Source organism: Capra hircus, chromosome 10, assembly GCF_001704415.2.
Source record: "Capra hircus breed San Clemente chromosome 10, ASM170441v1, whole genome shotgun sequence".
Classification (NCBI taxonomy): Eukaryota; Metazoa; Chordata; class Mammalia; order Artiodactyla; family Bovidae; genus Capra; species Capra hircus.
The window spans coordinates 58842686-58862814 of record NC_030817.1 but is presented as its reverse complement, the minus strand read 5'-3'; the positions used below and the strand labels follow the sequence as shown (position 1 = coordinate 58862814).

Genomic DNA, 20129 nt, shown 5'->3' with positions numbered 1-20129 from the left:
TCTGTGGCAGTAGATAACTGATCGTGCAATCATTCTCATTCTAGACTGTAAACACATCGTCAAAAGAAATTGGCAGCAAATCGACTCAACGCTCTGTTGATGCTTGACAAATGTAAACCTCTCCCACCAAAGGCACAATTATACCTTGAGAACCAGCAGGAGCTCAAGGCTTAGGTGAGCATTAATTGGCACTTTTCCAGTGGGAGCAATAGTGTCATCTCCCCTCTTCCTCCTTCCTTTTTCCTTTTCTGACACATATTCATATGAGGGCCACTGACAGTCAACAAGACACACAAAGTTCCTGCACTGATAGGACATGTTTATCCTCCAACCACTTCAATTCTTTCTCAGGATGTCATCACCTTTGATGGACTGAAGTCTGACTTACTTTCTCACCCTTTGCTGCTGCTGCTGCTAAGTCACTTCAGTCGTGTCTGACTCTGTGTGACCCCATAGACGGCAGCCCACCAGGCAAGAACACTGGAGTGGGTTGCCATTTCCTTCTCCAATGCATGAAAGTGAAAAGTGAAAGTAAAGCCGCTCGGTTGTGTCCAACTCGCAGCAACCCCATGGACTGCAGCCCACCAGACTCCTCCATCCATGGGATTTTCCAGGCAAGAGTACTGGAGTGGGGGGCCATTGCCTTCTTCCTTCTTACCCCTTACACAGTATTAAATTGTTGACAAATGACCAAAAAATGGCTGGGCAGCAAGAAAGAGTGTCATTAGCCCATTTTCAGAGACAGTGACGGACACAGATGAGAAGAACTGAGATCTTACGTATGCTACACTCATATTTACCAAATAATTCATCCACACTTACATTAACTGAGGGTGGAAAAGCTCTGTACTTTCCTCAGGGGGAGGCATGTCTCTCAATGGTCCCGTGACTGCAGACTTCCCTGTGGAATGTTTCCTGGCATCTCCTGGCTGTAAGGCGCTCTTCCATACTCATCAAGTCTGTGAGGCCTCCCCAGAGACCACACATCCCTTGCTGTGTGAGAGAGTAGGTGGATTTTCATAGCTGGGGCAGGCCTGAACAGAGAAGCAGCTTTTGGCTCTAGCTGAAGAAGAAAATAAAATGGGTGGAGATTCTAGGTTCCTCCTATGCTGAACCAATGACAAAAAGGCCTGTTCTGGAAATCCCAAAGAGGAAGGAAAGAGTAGAAGAGAGTCTGTTGCACTGTACATACTTCATTGACTCCCAAGCAGAGGAATCACCTGTCATTTCATCAGACAGTTGAAAATTAAGATGTTTTTCTTTTTAATCTGTAGGAAGACAGTGCAATGTAGTACTTGGAAGAATAGGTGGGCCCTGGGGTCAGATGCCAGGTTCTTAGTTATCCTGGCATAAGACAAATCCCATTACCATGTAAGTTGTTTAATATCACTAAACCTCAACTGCCTTAATGTATGAAACAGGGAAAATAATACATACCTCATGAGTTGCTGGGAAGAGCAAATGTGCATAGTAAAAGCTCAATAAATATTACCTGTTAGTATTGGCTACTAGGCCTTTCCCCAAACATTTAGCATTTTCCTTCCATTGACCGAATATGCTGTTAACTCTGCAAAGCGGAGATAATCATTCTGACTATTCTACAAACAAACTTTTTTGGATGCATTCTGTTTGCTCATAAGTAACCTTCCAGTTGCGACTTTAAAATCTTCTAGCTTTAGAATACCTTTATTTCATCTAAAAATACACATTTTTCAAGCCATGTCATGTCTTTTCATTGGTAAGCATTGAGATGATCTGTGTAAAGATCTAAAGCAAAGCATATTCTTACAGTGTAGAAGTGAAGCTTGTGAGGTAGCCTTGAGTCATCTCTGGCTGTGGGAAGATTTTGACCATGCATCCTTTTTGGAAAAGTCCACTCTCTGGGGAGCAGTAGGATCACTATGATATAGAGAATCTTCAACGAGATTCAATGTTAAAATCTTTATTGTCAAGCCAGCCAAGTTCATCTATATGCACACAGACAAGTTTATTGACAGAACTGGACAATTACTGCACTTCCTTCCCATTCTCTTTCTCCCCCCACCCTCCCTCACTCTCTTCCTGCCCCTTCTACCCGGTCTCCCCTTCTGCCATCATATTCTCCTTCTTCCTCCCCTCCCCCTTTCCCCTCACTCCTCCTCTTATCATGTTAAGCCTTGCATTATTTTCCTTCTTACATACTTGGAGCTGCTGGGGTTTTGTTACCTATAGAACAAGTGACAATGAAAATCATCTCTGTAATCTTTCCACTTTACCCTGTAAAATGGGAACTAGCCCCCTTCTATACTCCTTTCAAATTGTGCTATAAAGACTGAGTTAGAACTTTCTGAGGGTGTTCAATCCCCCTCCTTCTTTGATAATTGAGGCTTGGAAAGTTTGCCCTAGAAGTCCACACACATGCATATGAGACCCAGGGACTCAGTAACTGGAAAACTGTGTTCTCACTTTATAACCACTTTTTATCAGTTACTTCCATGCCCAGTATCCACACAGTGGGGATTTGCATGTCAGGTCCCTGATCTTGATGTTTCCCAGTCCTCTTACTTCTAGGAAAGGGCCCAAGATGGGTGCCAGATAATTGCAGAGTCAGAAATTTCAAGTACTTGTTTTGACCAGAGATACCTAAAGGGTCCAGACTTTTCTGTTTATTCATAAGCCTGCCTGAGCAGTCAATGAGCAGTCAAGTCTGGCCTCTCTGACTTGAGAAGTGTCCTGATATTAGCAATGAATCTCAGTCCTGGAATCTGGAAGAGTGCCATTTGCCTTGATTGAACAGGTGAGAAATGGCCAACTGATGGCTCTAGAAGTGAAAAAGTTTTAATTATTTTCATGATGGCTTATATCAGTATTTAACAGCAAAATGCCATGGCTCATTTGATGTAAGAAGCATGGTAAAATGATGGCTTTTATTTTTTAACAGATTGTCTATCACCCCTTCCCAAAGAACTGTCTTATTCCTCCCCATGTGCAGCCTTAGAGCTTAGGACAGCGTCTTGGGAGCAAGTAGGCACAGAGCAAGTGCTGATTGCCTGAACGAATATGTGCTCTGTTCAAGCTTCATCAATTGTCATATACTAAATATTTTTTGTGATTAAGGTTCTTAAGTTTGATGTTGACAGAGAATTTAATGCCAGGGTTAAACTCTGGGTAACAGATCTAACTCATCCCAGCTTTTTCACTCTCTTAGGACCCAGGGTAATTTTGCCCTGGGATGTGGAAATATAAGTTTCTTGGATATCAGAGTTTGAGGCGAGACACAAATGAAAATCATCAGAGAGGGGTCAAGAAGGCCACATTGGAGTCCTAAAGTCGCTGCTAAAAGTGGCCTAGGAAAATGCTCTTCCTGTCAATCATGGTACCTGTTACAGGGCTGGGAATTTGGTGGAATAGAGAAAAAAAAAAAGAGAGAGAAAGTAGAAACTTATGCTTATGTCCCCTGTGTGACTCTAAGGTTGATCCATGATTGATATCTGTGGAAAGGAAAAGCAAAGAACCAGGACCACAAGAAAAAATTGAGGTGGTTTTCAGTTCCCTCTCGCCGTACTTTCTTTTGTATATTGTCCAGACTTCTTATTGTATAGATGAGGAAACTGAGGATTACAGTGGCTAAGTGATGTCTCAAAGTTATCTAATCAGCTATAGAGCTGGACCAAAAATCTGGTTGTCAGCTCTCCAGGACATCCTTGTTTCTATCAGCTTCCTATTCTCTCCCTCAGTCCTGTTGTCAGAGACCTCCTCTCCTGGTCCCTCTCTCATAGTAACAGTCTGTGGAGAATTTACCACATCCAAGGCATTGTGCACTTTTCATGTATTTTATTTATCCTAACAACTTTATAAGGTTGGCACAATTATCATCCCTACATCATGGATGAGCCAGCTGAAGTTTAGAGAGGTGAAGTAGCTTTCCATAGCTATTAATAACACTGAGTCCAAAGCTCATGTTGTTGAACACTGCACCCCAGCATCTCTGAAAGGGGCTTGATTTGCACATGGTCTCCGTTCCTGTGGAATCAACAGGGCTTGCATTTTTTCTATCAGTAATTCACGTTTGAGTGTTTATTTGTTTTTTAGGGGCTTCCGCAGTGGCCTAGTGGTAAAGCCTGCGCCTGCAATGCAGAAGACATAGGAGATGAGGCTACAGTCCGTGGGGTCACAGTTAGACACGACTCCTCAAGTGAGTGCGCACACATCTGTTTTCTAAGGCTGCCATAACAAAGTACCACAAACCGGGTGGCTTAAATCACAGAAATTTATTCTTTCACAATTCTAGAGGCTGGAAATTTGAGATCTGAGTGTTAGTGTGGTTGGTTTCTTTCAAGGTCTCTTTTCTTGGCTTGCAGGTATCTGTCTTATTCCAGTATCTTTGCATGGTCTCCTTTCTGTACATGTCTGTGTCCTAATGTCCTCTTATAAGGACAGCAATCGTATTGGATCAGGGCCCACCCTAAGAACCTCGTTTTAACTGATTACCTCTTTAAAGACCCAGTCTCCAAGTACAGTCACATTCTGAAGTACGGGGGATTAGAACTTCAACATATAAATTTTGAGGGGACACATTTCAGTCTGTGACAGCTGATATGTCCCTTTTGAAATATTTTCATCTTGAAGAAATTCTCTTGGATACAAAAGCCCAAAGCAATAACCTGCAGTGGGTGGTTCCAACACCAGAACAAACGCAGTATGTGTTCTGTTTAAGAAGAGGAGGGAATAATACAGGTTTTAACTTCACTTCCCATTATATTGGCCAATTTTGACTCAGAGATAACTTGCATTTATGAATTATGAATTCTCAAGTCATCTTAAGGGACCTGGATTATCAGAAAAACAATTTACACAGGTAGTGCCTGTTCATCAGACCCTCGATTGTCAATATGTATTTCTAATAGTCATCCCTTCTGGAAGAATCTGTAACCATCAGAATTTAATGTGATTAACAGCAATTTTCAAGTTACAGAGGCATCTTGGGTAAATTCCCAGGGTCAAAGAACGACATGTCCCCAGAGCCGTTTACTGTTAGCTTGAGTGCTATTTGCTTCGTGTGCAAATAATCACTGGCTCCTGAATGAAGAGAGGCCAATTCCTCTTTCTCAGGAAGGCCCTCAAGTTCTGTTTATAAGTCCTCTTTAGCAGAAAATCCAGACTCAGAGAGCCTGCAGTTACCCTCTGGCTTCTCCCTGTAGCAAAGTAAAATCAAGGACAGGATGGGTAAACAGTTCACATGCCTGGGCTTCGAGAGCTGCCCACCAGCCCAGAGGCCCCGGAATCAGGAGCCAGTGAGGAAGAAGCGGTGCCGCTTAGTGAGCAGGGGCCTCGGGGCTTCTCCTGCCGTGTGACATGGAGGCACACAGTGGCTCTGTTGTCCCCAGAAGAACGAGGTGCCAGGCTGCTGTGCTGAGAAGAAGCAGAAACCTCTTCCCCTCCCTCCTCTTCCTGCGTGTCCCCTCCTCCACCTTGGCACCTGAACTTGTTGTTCAGGTCTGGCAGGTTGCGCAGATGGCATGGTATTTTATTGGGCCCATCAAACCTGTGACCAAAAGGTGTCTGTTCAGTGATATCAACACTGACTGATGTTTCTTTTCCTTTACTTCCATTCCCTACCACCCCAAAAGCCCTGGCTTTATTTCCTTTCGAAGAATACCTTGATTAAGGCTGTTACCTTTAATTTAAACCAATTCAGTTTGTCATGATCAGTCACTCAGTTGTGTCTCACTCTTTGTAACCCCATGGACTGTAGCCCGCCGGCCTCCTCTGTCCATGGGATTTTTCAGGCAAGAATACTAGAGTGGGTTTACATTTCCTTCTCCAGGGGATCTTCCCAACCTAGAAATCAAATGCATGTCTCCTGTATTGCAGGCATATTCTTCACCTGCTGAGCCACTGGAGAAGCCCCATGACATCAAAAATAAAATTCCCATCCTTGGTATCTAATCCCAACCCTTCTGTAACTCAGTGTGTGACCAGCATGAGTTGCTTGACCTTGCTCACCCTCATGAGTCTTCCTTCTGTAAAATCATCTTGAAGTTTCCTTATAGCTCTGTCTCTACCAAGAAATGAACCAAACTGTGTGGCTTATCTCCAAACTGAAGACTCTGGGAGACCCAGCAGTCCCTCGTCCCCACTGTTTGTTGGGGCTGTCAGTTGATTCACCCTGCCCTGGGTGAGGTCAGGGGGCAGTGGTGCCACTGGCTGTGGGCTCAGCTCTGCCTCCCAGACAATCCTCCTGAGACAAGTCTGGGCTTTTCCCCAAATGCTTGTGAAAGCAAGTCAGAGCCTGAGAGAGAGGGTGGTCACAGGACAGGGGAGTGTCCCACATTTGTTTCTGATCCCCAGAACACAACAGATGGACTTAGGATAACTTGGGATGTGTAAGTGAACATTCTTGTCCAGAGGCCAAAGAGGACAGTGCCAGAACCACTCTGTGCCAGATTGTGCCAAAGGTTGCTGCTTCCCCATTGGGGCTGGGAGGCTGAGGACTGTGCGCTGCTCCAGCGAGAGGCAGAGGTGTAGAAGGCTCCAGCATTTCCTCATTTTGTTCACAGCTTGTAGGTACCTCGGCTAGCAAAGGACCAGCCATTCTTCCGCCCTTCTCTCTGTTCCTCCTGTTTTTTTTTTTTTCTCTCTGAAGAAAGCATTCATTTTCTCTTTTCAAAGCCATAACCGAAATGTTTATTGCTGTTTCTAAATAAAAGGGTCAAACCACAGCGAAAAAATTTAATGACTGCTTCATGGAAAATCCTTTCTTCAAAATAGTGATGTGTCTAGGCATTTGAACACTGAATAATCTTTGTTACATCATTGATAACTGTTTAATGCACATTATTCAGAAAACCTGGAGAGATTAAAAATTTGAATGCTACATTTTTTGTGTGTACTTGAGAAAAGTATATGAAAAAGTATACTTTCTGTGTACTTTCGTATACTAGATGTTTTTTTAGCCATTTATGCTGTCACCGATGTACTCCTCATTTGTAAATAACATGAAATATTTGTTCATGGAGGTGGAAGGGATTTTCACATGATTCATAACCATCTGGTTATATAGCAGGAAATGAGATGTTTGGCAGATTTTTTTTCTATCATTTTTTGGCCAGTGCTTCTTTTTTTTTCTGAAGAAATTAAACATGTGTTCCATGGCCTACGACCTGTAAGAGGCCTCATACTATTTCTCGGTATAGTCTGTAGGCTAGCAGTACACGTGTTGCTAGGAGCTCAGCGACCAGTGAACACAGCTGCCTGGAGTTAATGATTCAGGAGCCACCATCTGTGCTGAGTTCTGTCTCCACATTTGCCATGCAGATACGGCCAGGGGCCAAGGCAGTGCTCAGGCTCACAAACCTACATCCTGCTCTTCAGAAAATTTCCCAGGGAGAAGGTCCAGCTTTCAGAATGTTAAAACTTCAGGTGAGTCATTAGAGTCTCACCTTTGGGGAGTCTGTTGGCCAAGTTAGTCAGCCAGACTATGACACGTTAGCCACCAATGTGTAACATGGCAAGCCGCAGGGGCCTGACAAATCAGTTAGCCCCAACAACCTCCTTTTTTATATGCAAATCCAAATTTCTCTTTATAGTTGTGCTGAAGAGATTATAATGTGTTCTTGGTAGTTAAGGATAAGCATTAAAGGCCTCTCATGTGTGGAGCTGAAAGGATTTATCCTTTGCTTTGACTCCTTTTTCACTAACCCTGTGTGAATTTTCTTCTAGAAGGGGTCCATCTTGGACTGGGACGATCTGGCCTTTGGGTTGGTGGGTGAGGAGCAAAGAAGGATATGAGAGATGGCATCTTAATCTGTAAGAGAGGCTGGACCATAGATCTAGGCAGGTTGTGCACTGAGTTGTCCACCCAAAACTGTTGGGCAGGTTCTAGGTAGATGATATCAGGAAGGAAACTAAGGCAAAAAGAAAGAGTTTCAAGGAGAGGATGAGATGCAGACATCCTAGGTAGGGTTCCCCTCTCATAGTACACAGCTGTGGACCCCTTTTCATAGGGTATCTGTGGCTTATGCTGTAGACAGGGAAGGAAATGTTAAGATCAACAAATTAGCTCAGATGCCTCCCCTCTGACCCTACAAGATTGCACACAGGTTCAGATCTAGAGCTTGAAACAAAAGATGAAGTTTTCAGAATTTTTGAAATATATATTGTGCATATAATAGAGATTTGCCAAGAGAATGTACTGGTCATAGCAAACACCCTCTTCGAGCAACACTAGAGAAGACTCTACACATGGACATCACCAGATGCTCAATACCGAAATCAGATTGATTATATTCTTTGCAGCCAAAGATAAAGATGCTCTATACAGTCAGCAAAAACAAGACTGGAAGCTGACTGTGGCTCAGATCATGAGCTCCTTATTGCCAAATTCAGACTGAAATTGAAGAAAGTAGGGAAAACCACTAGACCATTCAGGTATGACCGAAATAAAATCCCTTATGATTATGCGGTGGAAGTGACAAATAGATTCAAGGGATTAGATCTGATAGAATGCCTGAAGAACTATGGCATTATACAGAGCTTTATAACACTGTACAGGAGGCAGTGATCAAGACCATCCCCAAGAAAAAGAAATACAAAAAGGCAGAAAGGTTGAGGAGGCCTTACAAATAGCTGTGAAGAGAAAAGCAAAAAACAAAGAAGAAAAGGAAAGATATTTCCATTTGAATGCAGAGTTCCAAAGAATAGCAAGGAGAAATAAGAGAGCCTTCCTCAATGATCAATGCAAAGAAATAGAGGAAAACAATAGAATGGGAAAGACTAGAGGTCTCCTCGAGAAAATTAGAGATACCAAGGGAACATTTCATGCAAAGATGGGCTCAATAAAGGACAGAAATGGTATGGACTTAACAGAAATAAAAGATACTAAGAAGAGGTGGCAGGAATACACAGAAAAACTATACAAGAAAGATCTTTATGACTCAGATAACCATGATGGTGTGATCACTCACCTAGAGCTATACATCCTGGAATGTGAAGTCAAGTGGGCCTTAGGAAGCATCAATATGAACAAAGCAAGTGGAGGTGATGGAATTTCAGTTGAAATCCTAAATCCTAAAAGATGATGCTGTGAAAGTTCTGCACTCAATATGCCAGCAAATCTGGAAAACTCAGCAGTGGCCACAGGACTGAAAAAGGTCAGTTTTCATTCCAATCCCAAAGAAAGGCAATGCCAAAGAATGTTCAAACTACTGCACGATTGCACTCATCTAACACGCTAGCAAAATAATGCTCAAAATTCTCCAAGCCAGGCTTCAACAGAATGTGAACTGTGAACTTTCAGATGTTCAAGCTGGATTTAGAAAAGGCAGAAGAATCAGAGATGAAATTGCCAACATCCATTGGATCATCAGAAAAAGCAAGAGAACTGATTCAAATGTATTCTTTTTAATGGCTGAGTAATACTCCACTGTGTATATGTACCACAGCTTTCTTATCCATTCATCTGCTGATGGACTTCTAGGTTGCTTCCATGTCCTGGCTATTATAAACAGTGCTGCGATGAACATTGGGGTACATGTGTCTCTTTCAATTCTGGTTTCCTCGTTGTGTATGCCCAGCAGTGGGATTGCTGGGTCATATGGCAGTTCTATTTGCAATTTTTTAAGGAATCTCCACACTATTCTCCATAGTGGCTGTACTAGTTTGCATTCCCATCTATGTTCGATACAGGATATAGGATGCTTGGGGCTGGTGCACAGAGATGATCCAGAGAGATGATATGAGGTGGGAGGGGGGTTCAGGATTGGGAACTCATGTACACCCGTGGCAGATTCATGTCAATGTATGGCAAAACCAATACAGTATTGTAAAGTAAAATAAAGTAAAAATAAAAATTAAAAAAAAATCATAAGCCTAAAAATATAAATAAAATTAAATAAAAAACAAAACAAAAAACAAAGATTGAATGCCCTAGTGAAAACTGATCAGAGAAAATAAAACAATAATTCACAAAAGGAAATTTAAAAAATAAAATATGCTTTGACTGTTTAAAAAAAAAAGAAAGAAAAAGCAAGAGTTCCAAAAGAACATCTACTTCTGCTTTATTGACTATGCCAAAGCCTTTGACTGTGTGGATCACCACAAACTGTGGAAAATTCTTCAAGAGATGGGAATACCAGACCACCTGACCTGCCTTCTGAGAAATATGTATGCAAGTCAAGGAGCAACAGTTAGAATTGGACATGGAACAACAGACTGGTTCCAAATCAGGAAAGGAGTATGTCAAGGTTCTATATTGTCACCCTGCTTAATTAACTTATATGCAGAGTACATCATGAGAAATGCTGGATTGGATGAAGCATAAGCTGGAATCAAGATTTCTGGGAGAAATACCATAACCTCAGATATGCAGATGACACCAGCCCTATGGAAGAGAGCAAAGAAGAACTAAAGAGCCTCTTGATGAAAGTGAAAGAGGAGAGTGAAAAAGTTGGCTTAAAGCTCAACATTCAGAAAACTAAGATCAGGAATCCAGTCCCATCACTTCATGGCAACTAGATGGGGAAACAATGGAAACAGCGACAGACTTTATATTTTTGGGCTCCAAAATCACTGCAGATGGTGACTGTAGCCATGAAATTAAAAGACTCTTGCTCCTTGAAAGAAAAGTTATGACCAACCTAGACAGCATATTAAAAAGCAGAGACATTACTTTGCCAACAAAAGTCCATCTAGTCAAAGCTATGGTTTTTCCAGTAGTTGTGTATGAATGTTAGGGTTGTACTATAATGAAAGCTGTTAGTTAGTAAGTGAGTAAGTAAGTTAGTCGCTTAGTCGTGCCTGACACTTTGCAACCCCATGGACTGTAGCCCTCCAGGCTCCTCTGTCCATGAGATTTTCCAGGCAAGGATACTGGAGTGGGTTGCCATTTCTTTCTCCAGGACATCTTCCCAACCTAGGGATCAAACCCAGGTCTCTTGCACTGCAGGCAGATTCTTTACCGACTGAGCTACAAGGCTTAAGAATTGATGCTTTTGAATTGTGGTGTTGGAGAAGACTCTTGAGAGTCGCTTGGACAGCAAGGAAATCCAACCAGTCCATGCTAGAGGAAATCAGTCTGAATAGTCATTGGAAGGACTGATACTAAGCTGAAACTCCAATATTTTGGCCACCTGATGGGTAGAACTAACTCACTGGAAAAGACCCTGATGCTGGGAAAGATTGAAGGCAGGAGGAGAAGGGGACAACAGAGGTTGAGATTGTTGGATGGCATCACCAACTCAATAGACATGAGTTTGAGTAAACTTCAGGAATTGGTGATGAACAGGGAAGCCTGGCATGCTGTAGTCCATGGGGTCGCAAAGAGTCAGACACAACTGAGCGACCGAACTGAACTGGTATTGTGTATATTGTCCAAGTATATAGTGTGTATTTGTAGCTGTGATGATTTGGCAGAGGGGAGTAAAACAATTTTTACATAGCAATCCTCTCTGAAGATGGCAGGAAACTGGAAGATTGAGAATAAAAGTGTCAACCAAGGACAATGACACCATAATCTTCTCACTGGTCACCTGGTTTTCCTGACTAAACCATCCTCCCCACTGCTGCATAAGAGAGTGCCTCAAATGGAGGTCTGCTCACTCTTAGGCTCAAAAAATGTCTGTGGATCTCCCCCTTACAGAATAAAGCCCAACCTCCCTAGAATGGTCTCCAAGTTTCTCCCTGGTCTGGCTGCAGTCCAAGTCTCCAGTCTTGTTTCCCACGCATTTGCTCATCCCCACCCAGGATGGGCACACCCTCAACTCACAGGAAGCTGCTCATGGCTCTAGGGCAAGCCCTTTCCCTCCACACCACCATTGCTTATGTGCATTCATCCACTGATGCCCTGGCCCAGCTCTGCTCTTGGAAACCTTACCCGCTCTTCATTCCCTGAGTCCCAGTCAACCACTCCCTCATCTACTCTCAGACATTACAGTGGGGCTTCCCTCTGCTTTGTACTAAATCCATCTGTCTGTGTGCATTTCCCACACCAGTCTGGTAGGCTAGTGCTTTGAGGGACTATTTGTAGCTAATCTTTCATTCTTCACAGTCTTGAAAATAGCAAGTGCTCAATAAATGTTCAGTTTACTGCTTTCCTGTGGTGGACATTAGCCACCGTATGAATGTACTAAATTTTTTTTTATAGGTGTGCATTTATGCCTATGATTATTAACCAATACTTTAGGTTAAAGTAGAGCTACTAGTCTGAGTTAGAAAAGTTATCTGATCACTAGAATATTATTTAGAATTTTACTTAGAATATTATTTCTAAAATATAACTATTACTTTTGAGTATCTGCAGTTATCAGATAAAGTGCTGTTTCTTCTTGAATTGATCCTGATGGACAATTTAAATTATGATATTGTAATAGCCTTAACAGTGCTCATCTATGTTTCAAATTCAATAAAATTATCTTTTATAATGACAACTGTAGGTTTTTTTTAAAACTATACTTGATTTACAGAGTTGTTAGTTTCTGGTGTACAGCAAAGGGATTCATATATATGTATGTCTATATATATATAGGGGTTCCCATGTGGTGCTAGTGGTGGAGAACCCACCTGCCAATGCAGGAGATGTAGGAGACACAGGTTTGATCCCTGGGTCAGGAAGATCCCCTGGAGGAGAAAATGGCAACCCACTTCAGTATTCTTGTGTGATATATATTCTTTTTAAGATTATTTTCCATCGTAGTTTATTATTACAAGATATTGAATATAGGTCCCTGCGCTATACAGTGGGACCTTGTTATCTGTTTTATATGCAGTAGTTTGTATCTGTTAATCCCAAACTCCTAATTTATCCCTCCCTCCAGCCTTTCCCCTTTGGTAACCATAAGTTTGTTTTCTATGTCTGTGAGTCTGTTTTTGTTTTGTATATAAATTTATTTGTATCATTTTTTAGGTTCCACATATAAGTAAGTGACATATGATATTTGCATTTGGCTGACCTACTTCACTTAGTATGATAATTTCTAGGTCCATCTATATTGTTCTTTTTAAATGGCTGAATTATATATATATATAAATATAAATATACACACACACATACATACCATATCTTCTTTGTCCATTAATCTGTTAGTGGACATTTGGGATGCTTCCATGTCTTGGCTACTGTGAATAGTGCTGCTATGAACACTGGGGTGAATCTATCTTTTCAAATTACTATTCTCTGGACACATGACCGATTGCTGGATCATATGTTAGCTCTATTTTTAATGTTCTAAGGAAACTCCATACAGTTTTACATAGTGGCTGCACCAATTTACTTTCCCACCAACACTGAAGGAGGGTTCCATTTTCTCCAGACTCTCTCCAGTATTTATTATTTGTAGAAATTCAATAAAATTATCAGTACCAAGGTGGATACTTCCAAAGTGTTTGTCTAAGAGAAGTGTTTTCTTTGTATTTTTATTCCAATTCTATCTATATTATTGTTTTGATTCTCACAGAACAAACTTTAGCCCAGGTTTGTTCTTGTCAAAATTAGTGAAATTGTTGAATCAATTTAGATAGAAATGCAAGATTTTATTATAAAAGGCAAAATAGAAGGGAATAAGAAAAGTGATAACTTAGGATTTGTTATTTCTTTTTATGCTCAAATTTTTAGGGAATATTGGTTCATTGAGTTAGCAAATATTCCCTGATTACAGATTATTAATCATTTGAGAAGATTTCATCAAGACTTGTAGTTTTATGCTAGTTTCAGATAACAGTGATATTTCTGATAAGTAAAATAAAAATATGATACTTTAGAGTTATGATATTAATGATTAGCTATTTATTATTTACCTTTTTTTGATTTAAATTAATAACCAGAGTTTAGTCATTTGCAAAAGCCAGCTTATATGAAACACATAAAAACATGTCTATATTTTGTAAGTGCTGATATAACACCTCCTGAATGCTTACTATGTGCCAGTCACTCTTCTAAGTATTTCACATTTATTAACTCACTTAATCTATTGGGAGGAGGGTGCTTCCCTGTGGTTCAGCTGGTAAAGAATCTGTCTGCAATGCAGGAGACCTGGGTTGGGAAGATGCCCTGGAGAAGGGAAAGGCTACCTACTCCAGTATTCTGGCCTGGAGAATTCCATGAACTGTATAGTCCATGGAGTCACAAAGAGTCAGACATGACTGAATGACTTTCACTCACTTAATCTGTGGAGTAATTTAATTTCTATAGAATTTAGGGAACATGATAAAATTATCATTTTATTTTAGAGAAGAAATAATAAGCACAGAAAAGTTGAGCAATCTTCCTGAAGTCACACAGCTGGCAAGTGGTAGAGCCAGGGAGCAAGGGCAATGCTGCCCACAGGTAGGGATTAACTGAAACACTGTGGGAGATAAAACGGAAAATTCAGTCTTTGCTTCAGGGATCCCATGGTTTAGTAAAGAAATTAGACATGTACCCCAAATTCCAAGGGGTGAAACAAACAAGGGACATTAGAGGGATTCAAATGAAGGCTGATGGAAGTCAGCAGAGGGATCAATTTCTTCTGGATGGGGAGCTGAGCAAGACTGCCTGGAGGAGATGGCATGTTAACCATGTTGTCCAGAATGAAAGACTTTCACATAGAGATGATGGATGTGGGGAAGGAAAAAAAGAAAGCAATGACTATGTCAGAAGAGTCTGATGTGAACTCTGAGACTCCAAAGTGAAACCTGGGGTGCATGAGACTCAGGATGGAAAGGCATGTGGTTCCACACTGTGGAAAACTTTTATTGCCCACAGAAAAAATATCTATATTCCTAGGCAGGAAATGGGGAGCTTTGGGGGATGTCTGTTTGAGCAGGGAAGGAACATGCTGAAGTAGTCCTTATAAGAGAAAACTCTGACTGTGACTTTCAGAGTGATTTGAGACACAAAGGCCAAAAGCTTTGGGATAGGTACTAGCAAGTATCATGATGCTCTGGAAGGAGGTGGACCATGGAGGAGTGGATAGGGAGGAGCAGGGAGGCACCCCTGCAGAATGGGAAACCAGGGGTCTTGAGACCAACCTGGGTTTGGTACTGGTATCCTCACTGTCTAGCTGTGTATCCTTCAGCGATGAAGGAGGACTTCATCTTCTCTGAGATAAACATGGGGATGATCATCACTCCCCTCACAGTTGGGCTATAAGACCATGTGTGTAAGCCCCCCAACACCATGTGTGCACATAGCAAATGCTCATCACAACACCTAGAAGGATTATTGTCATTGCTGTCGTTGCTGATACTTGAGGGTGAAGAGACCCTCAAAGCTGTCTCTAAGGTCTTAAATGTCTCTGAAAAGAAGGATAGGGTGGCTTTGATAGGAATAAAAAGCACAGAAGATGCAACAAGCTTGAGGAGGGAAAAATGAGCTCAGTTGAGCGAAGATTGTCCTTTGCTTTTGATTGGGCTCTGGAGGATGTGGAGGGAGCAGGGAGCCACCTGTAAAGGGGTGATATTAACCCTATTAGCAGAACAAGCTGACGAAGATGCTAGCCCTGCAGGCCGAAATACATAGTCTGTGATCCCAGGTGAGCCACAGTTTTTCTCAGCCTGAATTAACATTCTGCATCAGTGTTGGAGTCCCACCTCATTCTGCATAAATCAATGCATATGAAGGGAGAGAGAATGGGAGGGAGTGAACATAACAAGCCTTCTCCATACACAGGAGGCTTGGGAGGATGACCTAAGCTGGGGAATGTTGCAGATTCTTCTCTACCTCCCCAACAAGGAAGATGTTAATCAGCCTCCTCCTTGGACATTGTGTATCCCAAGGGACAACAGAGCTTTTAAAGTGAAGCCTCTGATGCTGGAAGGCCCCAGGAAAAGACTGGTGGCCCTGGAACTAGGCCTCTGGTGGTGTGACAGGGAGGGTCCTGGACCAGAAGGAAGGAGGACAGTTCCAACACTGCAGCTCTACTCCAATGGGAGGAGTGACTTTGGCTCAGTCATTTACTTCTCTGGATATCAGTTTTTTCCCCTTACAATTTCTCGGCTAGACTAGAATCATACAAACTGAATCATATAATTCCTTTCAATATATAATAAAGAGAAAATCATACAATTCCTTCCCACCCCCAACCTTGGTCATAACGGCAGGTAAGATTTGAAATGGTTTCTAAACCAGGATGAAAAGCCCTAATGTCATTCTTATATCTCCTTCATATTTTTTGGTAGAAAATGGCCAAGTCTCTTCTTGTCCTAATGAATTAATGGTTTATGAAGAATTAGAAAGAACTTGCCATTTCAGTACAGAGAACAGAAACTCTAGAATTCTGCAATTATATAGTTAATTCTTATTATAAAAATCTGCTATGCACTACATATACCAATACATGCTTTTGAGCAATCAGTCAACAATTATTTAAATCCTGCTATAAGAGAACACCCTCTTCCAACAACACAAGAGAAGACTCTACACATAGACATCACCAGATGGTCAACACTGAAATCAGATTGATTATATTCTGCAGCCAAAGATGGAGAAGCTCTATACAGTCAGCAAAAAGAAGACCGGGAGCTGACTGTGGCTCAGATCATGAACTCCTTATTGCCAAATTCAGACTTGAATCGAAGAAAGTAGGGAAAACCACTAGACCATTCAGGTATGACCGAAATCAAATCTATACAGCTGAAGTGAGAAATAGATTTAAGGGACTAGATCTGATAGAGTGCCTGATGAACTATGGACGGAGGTTCATGACGTTGTACAGGAGGCAGGGAGCGAGACCATCGCCAAGAAAAAGAAATGCAAAAAGGCAAGATGGCTGTCTGAGAAGGCCTTACAGATAGCTGTGAAAAGAAGAGAAGTGAAAAACAAAGGAGAAAAGGAAAGATATACCCATTTGAATGCAGAGTTCCAAAGAAGAGCAAGGAGAGATAAGAAAGCCTTTCTCAATGATCAATGCAAAGAAATAGTGGAAAACAATAGAATGGGAAAGACTAGAGGTCTCTTCAAGAAAATTAGGGATACCAAGGGAACATTTCATGCAAAGATGGGTACAATAAAGCACAGAAATGGTATGGACCTAACAGAAGCAGAAGATATTAACAGGTGGCAAGAAGACACAGAGAACTATACAAAAAAGATCTTCATGACCCAGATAATCATGATGGTGTGATCACTCATCTAGAGCCAGACATCATGGAATGCGAAGTCAAGTGGGCCTTAGGAAGCATCAATATGAACAAAGCAAGTGGAGGTGATGGAATTCCAGTTGAAATCCTAAATCCTAAAAGATGATGCTGTGAAAGTTCTGCACTCAATATGACAGCAAATCTGGAAAACTCAGCAGTGGCCACAGGACTGGAAATGGTCAGTTTTCATTCCAATCCTGAAGAAAGGCAATGCCAAAGAATGTTCAAACTACTGCACATTTGCACTCATCTCACATGCTAGCAAAGTAATGCTCGCAATTCTCCAAGCCAGGCTGCAACAGAATGTGAACTGTGAACTTCCAGATATTCAAGCTGGATTTAGAAAAGGCAGAAGAACCAGAGTTCAAATTGCCATCACCCGCTGGATTATCGAAAAAGCAAGAGAGTTCCAGAAAAACATCTACTTCTGCTTTACTGACTATGCCAAAGCCTAGTCAATAGGCTGTGTGGATCACAATAAACTGTGGAAAATTCTTCAAGAGATGGGAATACCAGACCACCTGATCTGCCTCTTGAGAAATCTATGTACAGCTCAAGAAGCACCAGTTAGAACTGGACATGGAACAACAGACTGGTTCCAAATTGGGAAAGGAGTATGTCAAAGCTGTATATTGTCACCCTGCTTTTTTAACTTATATGAGGAGTACATCATGAGAAATGCTGGGCTGGAAGAAGCACAAGCTGGAATCAAGATGGCCGGGAGAAATAACAATAACCTTGGATACACAGATGACACCACCCTTATGGCAGAAAGAGAGGAACTATAGAGCCTCTTGATGAAAGTGAAAGAGGAAAGTGAAAAAGTTGGCTTAAGGCTCAGCATTCAGAAACTAAGATCATGGCATCCAGTCCCATCACTTCATGGGAAATAGATGGGGAAACAGTGAAAACAGTGTCAGACTTTGTATTTTTGGGCTCCAAAATCACTGCAGATGGTGATTGCAGCCATGATATTAAAAGACGCTTGCTCCTTGGGAGAAAAGTTATGACCAACCTAGACAGCATATTCAAAAGCAGAGACATTCCTTTGCCAACAAAGGTCCAACTAGTCAAAGCTATGGTTTTTCCAGTAGTCACGTATGGATGTGAGAATTGGACTATAAAGAAAGCTGAGTACCGAAGAACTGATGCTTTTGAACTGTGTTGCTGGAGAAGACTCTTGAGAGTCCCTTGGACTGCAAGGAGATCCAACTAGTCCATCCTCAAGGAAATCAGTCCTGAGTATTCAAAGGACTGATGCTGAAGCTGAAACTCCAATACTCTGCCCACCTGATGGGAAGAACTGACTCATTGGGAAAGACCCTGATGCTGGGAAAGATTGAGGGCAGGAGAAGAAGGGGACGACAGAGGATGAGATGGTTGCATGGCATCACCAACTCTATGGACACGAGTTTGGGTAAACTCTGGGAGTTTGTGATGGATAGGAAGGCCTGGCATGCTGCAGCCCATGGGGTTGCAAAGAGTTGGACATGACTGAGCGATTGAACTGAACTGATTCTGCTATAACTGATTTGCTCTTCAGTTCAGTTCAGTCGCTCAGTCATGTCCGACTCTTTGTGACCCCATGAATCGCAGCACGCCAGGCCTCCCTGTCCATCACCAACTCCCGGAATTCACTCAGACTCATGTCCATCAAGTCAGTGATGCCATCCAGCCATCTCATCCTCTGTCGTCCCCTTCTCCTCCTGTTCCCAATCCCTCCCAGCATCAGAGTCTTTTCCAATGAGTCAACTCTTCGCATGACGTGGCCAAAGTACTGGAGCTTCAGCTCTAGCATCATTCCTTCCAAAGAAATCCCAGGGTTGATCTCCTTCAGAATGGACTGGTTGGATCTCCTTGCAGTCCAAGGGACTCTCAAGAGTCTTCTCTAACACCACAGTTCAAAAGCATCAATTCTTCAGTGCTCAGCTTTCTTCACAGTCCAACTCTCACATCCATACATGACCACAGGAAAAACCATAGTCTTGACTAGACGGACCTTAGTCGGCAAAGTAATGTCTCTGCTTTTGAATATGCAATCTAGGTTGGTCATAACTTCTCTTCCAAGGAGTAAGCGTCTTTTAATTTCATGGCTGCAGTCACCATCTGCAGTGATTTTGGAGCCCCCAAAGATAAAGTCTGACACTGTTTCCACTGTTTCCCCATCTATTTCCCTTGAAGTGTTGGGACCAGATGCCATGATCTTCGTTTTCTGAATGTTGAGCTTTAAGCCAACTTTTTCACTCTTCTCTTTCACTTGCATATCCATAAATGTACCACAAACAGACTTCCATTTCATCATCTATTTTTCTGTGTGCTCATTTTTAATAGCTAACTAGTATTCTATCATTGGGCTTCCCTGGTGGCTTAGATGGTAAAGAATCTGCCTACAATGTAGGAAACTCAGGTTCAATTCCTGGGTCAGAAAGATCCCCTGGAGAAGGGAATAGCAACCCACTCCAGAATCCTTGCCTGGACAGTTCCATGGACTGAGCAGCCTAGCAGGTTACAGTCCACGAGATCCTAAAGAGTCGGACACAACTGAGCAACTAACACACACACTTTCTACCACATGGAGATTCAGTAGAATCTCATATTCAGCTTGATTAGATGCAGTAGAATCTCTCATATCCAACTTTTATTCTAACTTACAATGTACCCCAGGCCATTTATTTTAGATTAAGAAATATTTACCAATCTAGAGAAAAAGACTTTGGTATTGTTAAAGTTTTCTCTCATTATTTTACAGTTCTTCACTATCACCGAACTCAACAGCATTTTTGAGAGGATGGAGCTCAACCTTACTCGGTCTTTCTAAAATATCCAATACTTTTTTTTTTTAATAAAAATCTGTCTTTTGTCGTGGAATTGGTGTACATATTATTTAATTAAATTACATAATTACAGCAAAAGCTGCAACAGAATAAATAGGTTTGGGAACAAACACAGCTGCATCCTGGTGAGCATACAACTCACCAAGTGAGAGTGTGAGAGCGTGTGGGTTAGCTAAAGAGGGCTTCCGGCGGTGAAAACTCAGC

The 20129-nt window shown here is 41.8% G+C and overlaps 1 long non-coding RNA gene across 1 annotated transcript in view; it reads left to right on the top strand.

The window, feature by feature from the left end:
- Positions 1–19916, top strand: part of LOC102187773 — a 109962-nt gene extending 90046 nt beyond the window's left edge. Inside the window, exons 3-4 of the long non-coding RNA XR_310329.3 lie at positions 45–174; positions 19841–19916. This is a non-coding gene — a long non-coding RNA (uncharacterized LOC102187773). The remainder of the gene's footprint in view (positions 1–44; positions 175–19840) is intronic.